Raw genomic sequence first — 11467 nt, 5'->3', positions numbered from 1 at the left:
CATTACACATAGAATAAAAATGAGGTGAGGCAGCTGGAAAATTGAACATGTTGTCAGGCTGAAGTAGCTGTTTTCACTGATTTAGGAATGGTAGGCCACACTCGATTAGGGTCATTTATTTTGGGTAATGTAAATACAGTGATAGTGGGGTTGGCCATGTGAAGAATGGGAGTGTGTTGCTGAGTTTATTGGTAAATGGAAAGTTACAGCATGGTATTTTTAAAAACAGGGGACGATGGCTTTTCCGTCTACTGACTGTGATGATTATTGCAGTGTAGCATTTTGAGATATAACCGCAAACAAGTGATAAATGCTGTTCATAGCTGCCATTCTGTTGGATGACTTCAGTTAAACGCTACAGAGGGGTGCATGCAACCCTGGCAAAGTTAATGTTTGTTCAAGTGAACGGCTCAGCATATTACATACAGGTCTTACTGATCTATGACATGTACATTGTCATTTATCCTTATTCAAGCTGAGACTCCAAGCAAAGGAGGTGCAAAAGAATTATTGTCTTTTTCATCTTTAGTGGTTTTTTTGTTTAAACTCTCATTGTGCCACAAGTACAAGCAAATATCAGAAGATTATCTCAAAGCGATGGCTGAAAGGCAAGCGGCTTAGCTCCCATGCAATCTTTGATCTCTGCTTTGAATTGCTGCCTCAGTTTAACGGAAGAAAAAAAAAAAAAGAGTATTCAAAAGCCACATGTAATAAATTTCTGAGAGAAAGCTGCAGATTTGCATGCTGCCTGTGTGTTCTGCAAACATTTGGCATATGTGAACTTATCATGTTTAAGAGGTGAACAACAAGAGGTCACAACGTTAGAGGCGCATTTACCAAGACCATCAGGTAGTCATGTGACTTATATAGGTCTAAAGTAGATACAACCATCATTTTTTCAGATGAATTTTTTTTTATAGATTCTGCAAATATAAATATAAACTGACTGAATATAAAACAGGGGTGATTAATTTCAAATATTATTTGCGGATATGCTCCAACTGTTTTGTCCTTTTAATCTGTTTCATCCAGCAGATCTAAACTGTACTAACCTGCATGAAAGGTGCTACGTAAATAAAGAGCATTTTACTAAAGGCTGATAATTTTTCAGTATTTTTCAGTACAAAAACAGCAATTTGCACAATTTACTTATATATCTCTCTTCTTTTGCTAAAAAATCATTTCATTTAAAAAAAAACCATTATGATGTTTGAAGACACGTGCAACTTCACTGCCCTTAATGATGTAAAAATTATGATGATTTTTAGTCATTATCATGAAGCTTTTAAGAACTTTCCCCACTCTTTAAAGATTTTTTTTTTTACTTTATTACTTTGTATTGTTCTGCTACTAGATTTAACTTTTTCCTTTTTACGATATTGTTGCCAAATTGGTTCAGTTTCTGCATTATTTTAGGGACAGTGTAGTTTTATCCTGTTTTGTTTAGTCCTGGTTGATTTATGTGAGTTGGGCTTTTATTCAGTTGATTATACATTTATCTGATCACCAAAACAAATAAATCAGAGAGATTTGCACTACAAACAATGCAAAGAAAAGCTATTCAACAAAACAAAACTATATTTGCAAGCCTTACTTGCCTTGTCTTAACAGAAGGAGCACAGCGTGTTGTAATAGTTTCCCTAAATGCCAAACTTTAAAGGAAGGTAAATAACCTCCGCATAGCTGAAGTGACGTCTAATAAAACAACAGCCGGTGGCCACGGCTTTCGCTCCCTCGCTGATTAACGGCTCAGGTCGTTAGAAGTCAACCGAGGTGACCTCGCTGCTCTTTGACCTCTGTTAGTCAGTATGCTGTAATTGCCATGTCCTTGTCTCAGGCTGGCTGGAGCATGTTTTAAAAGGATGGCGATAATAACTAACGCACATAAACACGCACAAGCAGTCATTTCTCTCACAGTTTCCCTTCTCGTAAATCACAGGCTCAAACGCTCACACTTTCATTCTTGCACATCTCGCTCACACGCTTCCCTGCATCCGTGTTTGCAAACTGTCACGATTAGTGCAAGAGACCGAAGGAGCTGAACGTTGTAGAAAAAGTTCAAAGACCTTAATTTACACTTTTGAATTCACAACAGGTATGAATTTGCAGCTTTTCAGAAAGTTAGTAAAGTCGATATTCAAACAGTGGCTTTCAGTTTTTGTAAGTCCAGGTGCCACAGGGTCATGTGACAGGAAAGTCTTCACTGTTCCCACTGGTTGCAGCTACAGGTTGGTTATGGTTACTTTCACATGTGGAATTGCATGTAAGTCTACTTTGTTTTCCACAGATGTATTTTCTGACAACTATTCTCTCTTTCTCCACAGTCTCTGGTGCAGGTAAGGTCTCCGAATATGAGTATTTGTTTGTGTGCGAGAGGAGCCGGGCAACTTCACACCAGGACAGAATTTGCGACAAAGAGGAAAACCAGACGGCAGGTCAACCTGAGAGGACGCGGGGATCACGGCACACGCATTCCCAGCCATCTCATTTCCTAATTTTAGTTTCAGTCCTATATAAAGTAGCTACAAAGAGATACAGTAACAAAAAACAGTGTTTCCATGACATTAGAAGATGTTACTTTGACTTGCATTCATTTCCTGGAGACTTCTAACCATAACTGCTGCTTGTGTAACCCTTTCCAACACCTTAAGTCAGCTCTTCATGATTGTATTTAACCAAATTACTGTTCACACAAGGAATTTGCATACACACACACACACACAGACACACACACACACAGGCACTCCCCCTGACTGTGTAATGGACTTCCTTTTGCCTACAGCTCCAGGTCACTGATCGCACTCTGTGTGACCTTTAGGCCATGATACTCTCAGTATCCTATTTGCTTCCATTTAGAGCCATTTTCATTAGTTCAATGCCAAATTTCCTCCCATTAATACCTCTTAATGGTGTTTCTGAAAAGCATCAGCAAACATTATAATTGTGCTGAAATTAAATTGAAAGAATTATTTGTAACCATTTGTAGTTATTAATTTAAAGCGAAGGCCCAAAGAAAATGAGGGTTTTTTTTCTTTTTATGTTTTGTTTTCATTACACAACAAAATTGGTTTATTTTAACCAGGGTCAGGAAGGAAAGGTCACTTTTCAACAGCAGCTCAGTCAAGTTGGCAAAAAAATAGTAATTTTTGTTAATCTGGGGTCATTTTTTATAATAATATTTGCAGCTAAATATCACATTTTCATTTCAGCGAGCTTATTTGAAACAGGCAAATCCACATCTTTAGGACTCTTTGATCAGTGCTGGCAAGATTCCCAAACAACCGCGATAAGTCGTTCCATCCATTTACTTAACTGCTTATCCAGTTTTGGGTTGCTGGGAGCTGTAGCCTATCCCAGCTGTCATGGGGTGAGAGGGAGATACACTCATGACAGGTCAGCAGTCCATCACAGGGCTGACACAAAGACAGCTAACACACCTGCAGCCAATTTAGAATCAACTTAACAACCTATTATTCGGACTGTGTTAGGAAGCTGAAGTACCCAAAGAAAACCCACACAGGCACAGGGAGAACATGCAAAGTCCACACAGAACATGCAGGATTAATGCCATTATGGTCCCAGTAACGTCTTGCAAGCTTAGGTAAGATAAAAATAGGAATAAAAACATTCATATAGCAAGAATTTTTCTTGTTTTTATGTAGCTTTGATGATTTTTGTGTGTGTGTGTGTTATTGCATGTGGACCACAGACTGTGCGGTGTACAGAATGATGTAGTGGTCGTTTCTTTGTCAGCTGATGTAATACAACACCACAAACTGCGCCATCCCGCTTCTCACCCACGCAGAGGGAGATGTGGGACAGTGTTCTTTTCTTGACAAGCAGCTCTTCATATCACTTGACAAAGTATCAGGGTGCCTGGAAGTGTTAGATGCTGGCATTTGCACTTAAAGCCTTCGTGAATAGCTGCTCCGTGCCAAGCGAGGGCTTAGGCTAAATCGATGATGACTGTGCCAAGAGAGAGAATGAAAGGGTAAATTTTGCACAGCTGTCCCTAAAAATAATGGAGGCAAATATCATTCTGAGGAGAAGCATGTGAGTGGTCTTAGTTTCACTCAAAAACATGATTTGGATATTTTAAGAGGATCAGAACTGTGTTGGGGCAACTTTACTAAAAGCTGGGAAAAGTCACAACAAAATATGTTTCTGGTAACCTAAAAAAAGGTTTACAGAACAAATTAAATGCAGTAAACTGATTGATGTTAAGTAGAAACACAATGTGTTTGTGCTTTCTACTTTTTTCCATTAATGACATGCAATAGTAGCAGCTGAAATGCCTCATTCGATGCTTACTGCGTGACTCGGTGCATTTTGCACACATGTGGTCATCATTATTTATCAATCAGTTAAAGCAATGGGTTCTCACGTCCGTGTGTCAACAAATAAAATCTGAAACTCGGAAAGTTTTTTTTTTTCTTTGGTTGGTTTTTGTTGGAATGGGTGGATCTTAATGATGAATTAACGACACAAATATATTACACACGAAAAACGATAAATAAAATGCATCTAAATTTCACGTGTTTGCTTTGTTTATATACCTTTTGCTTAAGTTGCGTGGTAGAGCATTGGAGTGAATTATGGTCATTGCTTCACTTATTGGCTTTGACTTCATCTGATAAACACTGAATCATCCTACTGTTGCTGCTCTTGGATGAAAAACTTGCACGTGTGGCACTGTGAACCAGCTGGGCTCAAATCTTACTGAAAGGTATGACTTTCAGATGTTTCTGACGCAGTAATGACTCAGCATTTAATATCGGGGCTCTTTAAATAAGGGACGCATTAATAGACATCAGATTTTTACTGTCACGGAAATTTCTGATTTGTTCTGCCGTGGGAAATGTGAAGTTTGGTAACATCTGAAGTCAGAAAGGTTAAGTTTCAGCATTTGCGTTTACTTTTAGAGCCACATGCTATGTAGATTTTAAGCAAAGTTGACAGGTCAAAAACTTGTATACAAATCATGCTGATAACTACCATATGTCAGTACGCCAAATGTGCTACATTTTAGCAGCAAATTGCTTCACTACTGTAAGCTTTCTACCTTATTTTCTCTTGTTTAGTGATGTTTAATAGTAGACCTTGCTGCTGAGAGCTGTACATTAGTTTTGTAGGTTTCACGTTAAATAATTATAATCTCTATTATTCAGTTTCAGAAAATGTCTTTAGTCGTGGTGAAACAACTTCTAACTAAAACAAACAAATCATGTGGAGTACTTGTAGATGTATTATTATTACTAGTTATATTACTGGGTAGAGTACTCTGGGCGTAGAATCTGCTGGAGAAATCATGTATCTCATCTGGCCTGCTGAGAAGGATCTGGAACTGGTGCCTCTGTGACCCCATCACGGACTGATGGCCGGATGAGTTGCTGCTGTTAATGTTGTCATTATCAGTGTGGCCAACTCCTCAGTAAGGAAAATCGCTATTGGTTGTCCTAAAAGTCGCTAGAAGTTGCTAAATGACATCATTGCCTAATTTGCATAATTGATCATGCATATGTAGAAGAAGACATAAAGTGAGTAAAACACACCCTAAATGCATTTAGAATATATTTAGAACTGCAAATTAAATAATTTTAGCAATTATTTAAGAGGATGCAATTTCAATTGTATTGAAATATTCTAGCATAGACTTTGTCAATAAAAGGTTTCTCTTTGAGATTCCACAGGGTTTCATCTTGGGTCCTCTGATGTTTATATTTAGTTTTAATCATAATCATCTTTACCTCCAACTGTTTTTTTTATTGACTTATTTATTTTGTATTGCTTCTGTATGTACATTTCAGTAAGTTTCACTTTTATTTTACATTAAACTATGATGACTACTTCTCTGGCAGTAATAGTGCACAAACTGTAAATAAAGCATTTCTGTTCTGTTGAGTGAAAATAACCATTTAATCAGTTCTTTGTGAACTAGCGCTGAAAACCTCTGATATGGCTGTCAAGTGCGGTGGAACGTCAGTAGTGGTCTGCAGTGAAAGGTTTGAAGTTTCAAACCATGTTTTTTGCTTTAATACTAAATGCATGTACCACTTGGATTATGTGAAGGAGCCATCTGTCTAGTAAATGTTTTGTTTTAGTTGAATTTTGTACATTGATCATAGAAAGCAGCGCCCTGCTGCACATTGGCAACTTGAAGTTTTGCAACTTCTTAACTTTTTCCAGCAAACCAAAATGCTTTTGGGCAGCCCATCAACGTAGTAGCTGAAATGAGCTGGGGTTTACCCACTCTTTTATTTACAGCTGGACGATTACTATGGCGTCCTTTTTCAAATCGCCTCCTTGGTAATGACAGTAATTATCACAATCCAAGTCCTCAAACAAGGCGTTTTTGGCCAGCTTCGTCCATTTCACTCCCCAATCCAGACTCTCATCATTAGGTCCTTTGGGAAGTATAACTGGCATGCCTGCTGCAAAGCTATGTGTGTGTGTGTGTGGAGGGGGGGGTCTCACATTGTGTACCATAACCAGCTTGGCTCATTGCCAGGCAGTGAGACCTGATCATCAGTGTCATGACCTTGTGTTGTGTTGAAACATCTTCTCACTGTGTGTGTGTGTGTGTGTGTGTGTGTGTGTGTGCTGCCGTTAATCTGCACATGTATACGTGTGTGTGGAAAAAGGAGGGAGGGGGGGGATCAACACTATGAGAGTGTTTTGGTTTCACTGGTTTGTTTTCTGAAGGAAAGCTTTTGAAAAATCTGAGAGGAGTGTGTGAAGTCGAGCTGAGGGTTGCATGTGCCTCGGATATTGATATGTACTTGAGCACATTAATGCATGTGATCTTTCATGCGATTGCTTTTGCAAATTCTGCAGCATTTTTAGATGTAGGAAATAAAATTAAATCAATCAATAAGTGTGCATGTGAATAAAAATCACAAGTGGTTGCCCTGCGCTTAAACTTTTACTGAAAGTGCAAAACCATCAACATAAATAAGGATAAGAACCACAAGATGGCAATAAATGAATGGAAGAAATGGCACCATTTGCATGTGACCATATCCTTGAACCTGGGAACACCAAATGTCCTTGCCAGATGGCTCAATGATCCAGGTGTTGACTGGTCAGCTATGGCAGACTGTAAAAATTAATTGTATGTAAATGTTACTGTTTGTTTTTTGAGAAGATATTCTCACTGCAAGTATTAGCATTAATATCTGTATGCATTAACTGAAACTGTGAGTTGTGTGTTGCTTGAACCTGTTGGTCTGATCGGGTCATTCTCTCTCCACTTTGCATTTTTGCTCCATGCTTGTACGGGCTTTATCCAGGTGCTCTATTTTCTACCCACAAGACATGCATGCAGTTTAACTGGTGATTCAAAATTGGCTTGTGTGGATTTTAGCATGAAAGGGCCCTTAGATTTCCATGCCTTTGATGGACTGGCATTCTGTCCAGGGTGTACCCTACCTATCAGCTGCCAAATATCTGCTGGGACAGGCTCCAATCACCCATCCACCAGTGTGACCAGCACTACTCCTATGCAGCCACAGCTGAATATTCAGTCATGAGAATGGTCTGAACCGCATTCGTGTGTCAGAAATGCATGCATCAGAATATAAAGAGTTATAATTAGCTGTATTAATGAGTGTGTTATGGTACACGCAGATAAAAAAACTGTTGAAATAACATTGCCAGACTGTGTTTCAGATACGTGACTATCACTGCATTACACTTCTTTGTACATGTGCCCTTGAACATGTGCTCTCTGAATGCGGCATATATAGAAGCTATGTTTTATTACATGTGAACGGTAAGTGCATAATAATAGGATGTGTCTACCAGAAGCCCAGTGTTAGCCAGTACGTAGCTGCTGTTGCTCTCAGCCCACCACGGCAGACTAATGGATCACTGTCAGTTTCTCCTGTAATTACTGAGATATGACTGTGTCATTATAGAAATACCACCCCCTCCTCCATCATTCCACAGCCGTTAAATGCATGGGTGTTATTGTGTGTGGGTGTGCATGTTCCCGCTCCAGTATGCACATACACATTCAACTATACATCCAGTGAAATAAAGGGTTATTTTTGGGAATGCTTTAAACCTTTTGTGAAAGTTTGCTCTGCAAGTATCTCATCCATCAGTTCTGTAACTTCACAGGTTTTCTCATAGAAGTTCCATTGCATCGTTTAATTAATTTAATTAAAAGTGACAAATTGCAGTTTTCTGCATTATAAGATAGATGAAGGCTAAACTATTACTACCATAAATACAAAGAATCTAGTTGCAGCAATATGTTTGTGATTGAAGCTTGTTATTTGTACACTACTTATTGGTGAGCCTACTTCCTGACACTGTGCTTTAATTTAGGGTTAAATCATTCCTCTAAACATTTGTTGAAATAACGTAACTGGATTTCATTTTTTAGCATGAGGATTAATCCTAATGAATCTCCTTTAAAATATCAGAAGTGTATAATTAAAGCTCATCTAGGGTATTTTCATCACAGTAATTTCAAATTTTCAAAAAAAATGTTATCTTCATTGATGAAACATGGCAGTTTCCTGAATAATGTACATGTGCTTTGTTTATTTTATTTTATTTTTTTGACTTATTTCAGTTATTTCAACAACGATTCTAAGAAACCAGGATTTTTTTCCCCACCATCTTGAAAGGGAAAATGGTATCTCATGACCCTCAGTCAGGGAAATACCCAGTCACAATCACAGTGCTATGAAAAAACATCAGGGTTTCATTGTTGTGGTTTACAATAAAACATTGTACAGCTCCTGCTGAACAGCTGAATATTTTATTTATATTACTTGTTTATTTTTTTACAGTATTATCTTTAAGCTTATCTTAAATTAAATGACAATGACTAATTGAAATTTTACACTTTAAAACCAAATGATTTGATATATCTCACAAAAACGTGTTCATTCAAAGTCAACATTTAGTTTTCTCCCATTTTTTTATAGACACAAACGTTTTTATCTACGGCTGTTGTTCAGATAAACAGCACAGTTATCTTAACCCCTGACACAGTTACACATCGTGTAGTGATGATTTATTCTGGAGAGTTTTATATCCAACTACACCTTGGAAGCGATCCAACTTATGGTCATCTACAGTTAAAGTGCTCATAATTAAATTACCTTAACTTTGTTTTCTTTAAAACTTGCACATGCAAAACAGCAGAATTACCAGCGTGTGCAATATATGACAACCATCAAAAAAGAGATGAATATCCAAAAGATTTAGTTCAGTATATTTCAACTGAAAAAAACCCTGCATAGCAAAGTAGATTAAGCGTATTATATAACAGCTATATGCCCAAAACACATTACATTATCATATTAAGAAATGATACAAAATAACGTAACTACTGTGAATGAATACGGCACAGATTGGGAAATCACTTCATCAAAAGATGAAGGCAGCTAAGAAGGTGCTCGATGAGCTCGTTCATGGAGTGATAAATACGCCCATTGTGTTAAAGCTTTTACACAGATGAGTGTGTGGCGTCCTTTGGTGTTCTGCTATGATACACACAGTTTAACCAATAGTGAGGAGGGTCTCTTACTCCTGACTTATCACACGAAGGACACTGTAGTTTCAAACTTAGATGCATGGCATATGCATCACCTTATAATATCCATCCATCTTTCTATTTTATTAACCGCTTATCCAGTTTACAATCACAAGGGCACTGAAGCCTATCCTAGCTGTCATGGAGTGAGAGGTGGAGAACACCTTGGACAGGTCACCAATCTACTGCTTGGCTAACTCAGAGAGGCAGACAATCGCTCACCCTCACATTCACAACAATGGTCAAATTAGAGTCACCAGTTCAGTTAATGTTCATGTGTCTTGACTGAGAGGAAGCTGGAGTAACTGGGAAGAACCCGCACAGGCACAAAAGATGCAAACTCCACACAGAAACACCCTATCCTGTGTTCAGATCCACTGGTCGTTTATCAAAATATGGGGTGTAATCTTTGCTTAAGCCTAATCAACTGCCTAAACTTCATCAAACAGCAGCAAAAATAACCACAGTAAAAGACAGAAAATCTCTCTCCGCAACACCAGCAGCATCTGACAAAGCATCAGTATTTGATGAGAACATGTAGGTCAGAGGGGAGGAGCCTAGAGATTGGTTTGTAGAATGAGGAAGTTCAGGAAAATGTATGGAAGAAGAGGCTGATGAAAAGAAGTGGAGTAGTGAAAGAAGAAAGCTGACAAGAGTACAAACAGTTGTGGGATAAGGTGGGGAATGAAAAGGACGAGGTATTGTGTAAGTGGTCCGAGGATGTGCACAAAGGATGTGTCACAGGTTAGAGAGATTAAAGATGGAAACTGACAAGAAAAGAGAAGAAGGATAAGGAGTGTTTTGAGGGGATAATGAATAAAGAATTACAGGCTGCATTGTGAAGAGATGGTGGAGCTGGGAGTGTAAGTAAAGGATGAGTATAAAAAATGGGACGGTGGTTAGTCCATATGAAAGACATTGAGAGACAAAGAGGTCAACAGGCGAGATGACGGTGAAGTTTCTAAATAGAGTGTTTCGCTGTTTTGGAAATGAAGTGGATGAAGAGAGGAAATGGGCTAGTATGCTTGCAGTTCTGAAGAATAAGGGTTATGTGCAGAGCTGTAGTAAATATACAAATAATCAGCCATAGTGGGGGAGTTAGTTGTGGAAAGTATTGGAAGCTACGCTAGGATTAGTGAGATGCAGCCAAGAAGTGGGCTACAGATGCAGTGCTTGCTTTGACTTTGAGAGTACTGCTAGACAAACAGTCTTTGAGGACTTGGAGAAAGCATATGATAAAGTGCTGTGACAGGAGGTGTGGTACTGGGTAAAGAAGTCAGGAGTGTGTGACATTGGTTTATTATATGTATGAGTGTCGTGGGACTATAGTGAGGTGTGTGACAGATGGTTTTTAGGTGGAGGTGGGAATACGCCAAGGGTTGGCTCCGAGCCCTTTTCTGTTTGCAGTTTTGATAGACAGGCTGACAGGGAAGATCAGGCGAGAGTCTCTGTGGATATTTGCAGATGACATTGTGATTTGTAGTGAGATTGGGGTGACTTGCCTGGAAAGTTCAGGGAATGCTGTGGAGACAAGGTGTAATAAAATACAGCAGAAGAAGGGCAGAATAGTTGTGCACGAGTAAGAAGAAGGAATGTGGGATCACGAGGATGCAAGGAGTAGAGGGTTCAAAGAAAGTTTAAAGTTTGGGAGATGTACCGGGTCCGAATCCCGGATAAGCCCCCATATGTCTATGAAACAGCTGGGAAAGACAGACGGGTTTGGGAAGGTATATCACAGGGGCAACTCAGGTTAGTTGGTTCAGGGACACAGTAAGACAGGCAAGATGGAGCAGCCAAGCAAAAGGAAAAAAGGAATGCCAAAAAGGTTGTTTATGGATGTGGCGAGAGAGAGTGCAGGCGGTAGGCGTAATAAAGAGCAGAACAAAATGGAAATAGATATTCAGCTGTGGCGTCGCC

This window comes from Perissodus microlepis, chromosome 18, assembly GCF_051167445.1.
Source record: "Perissodus microlepis isolate ML-2025 ecotype Zambia chromosome 18, ASM5116744v1, whole genome shotgun sequence".
Taxonomy (NCBI): Eukaryota; Metazoa; Chordata; class Actinopteri; order Cichliformes; family Cichlidae; genus Perissodus; species Perissodus microlepis.
This window is presented reverse-complemented; position numbering follows the sequence as displayed.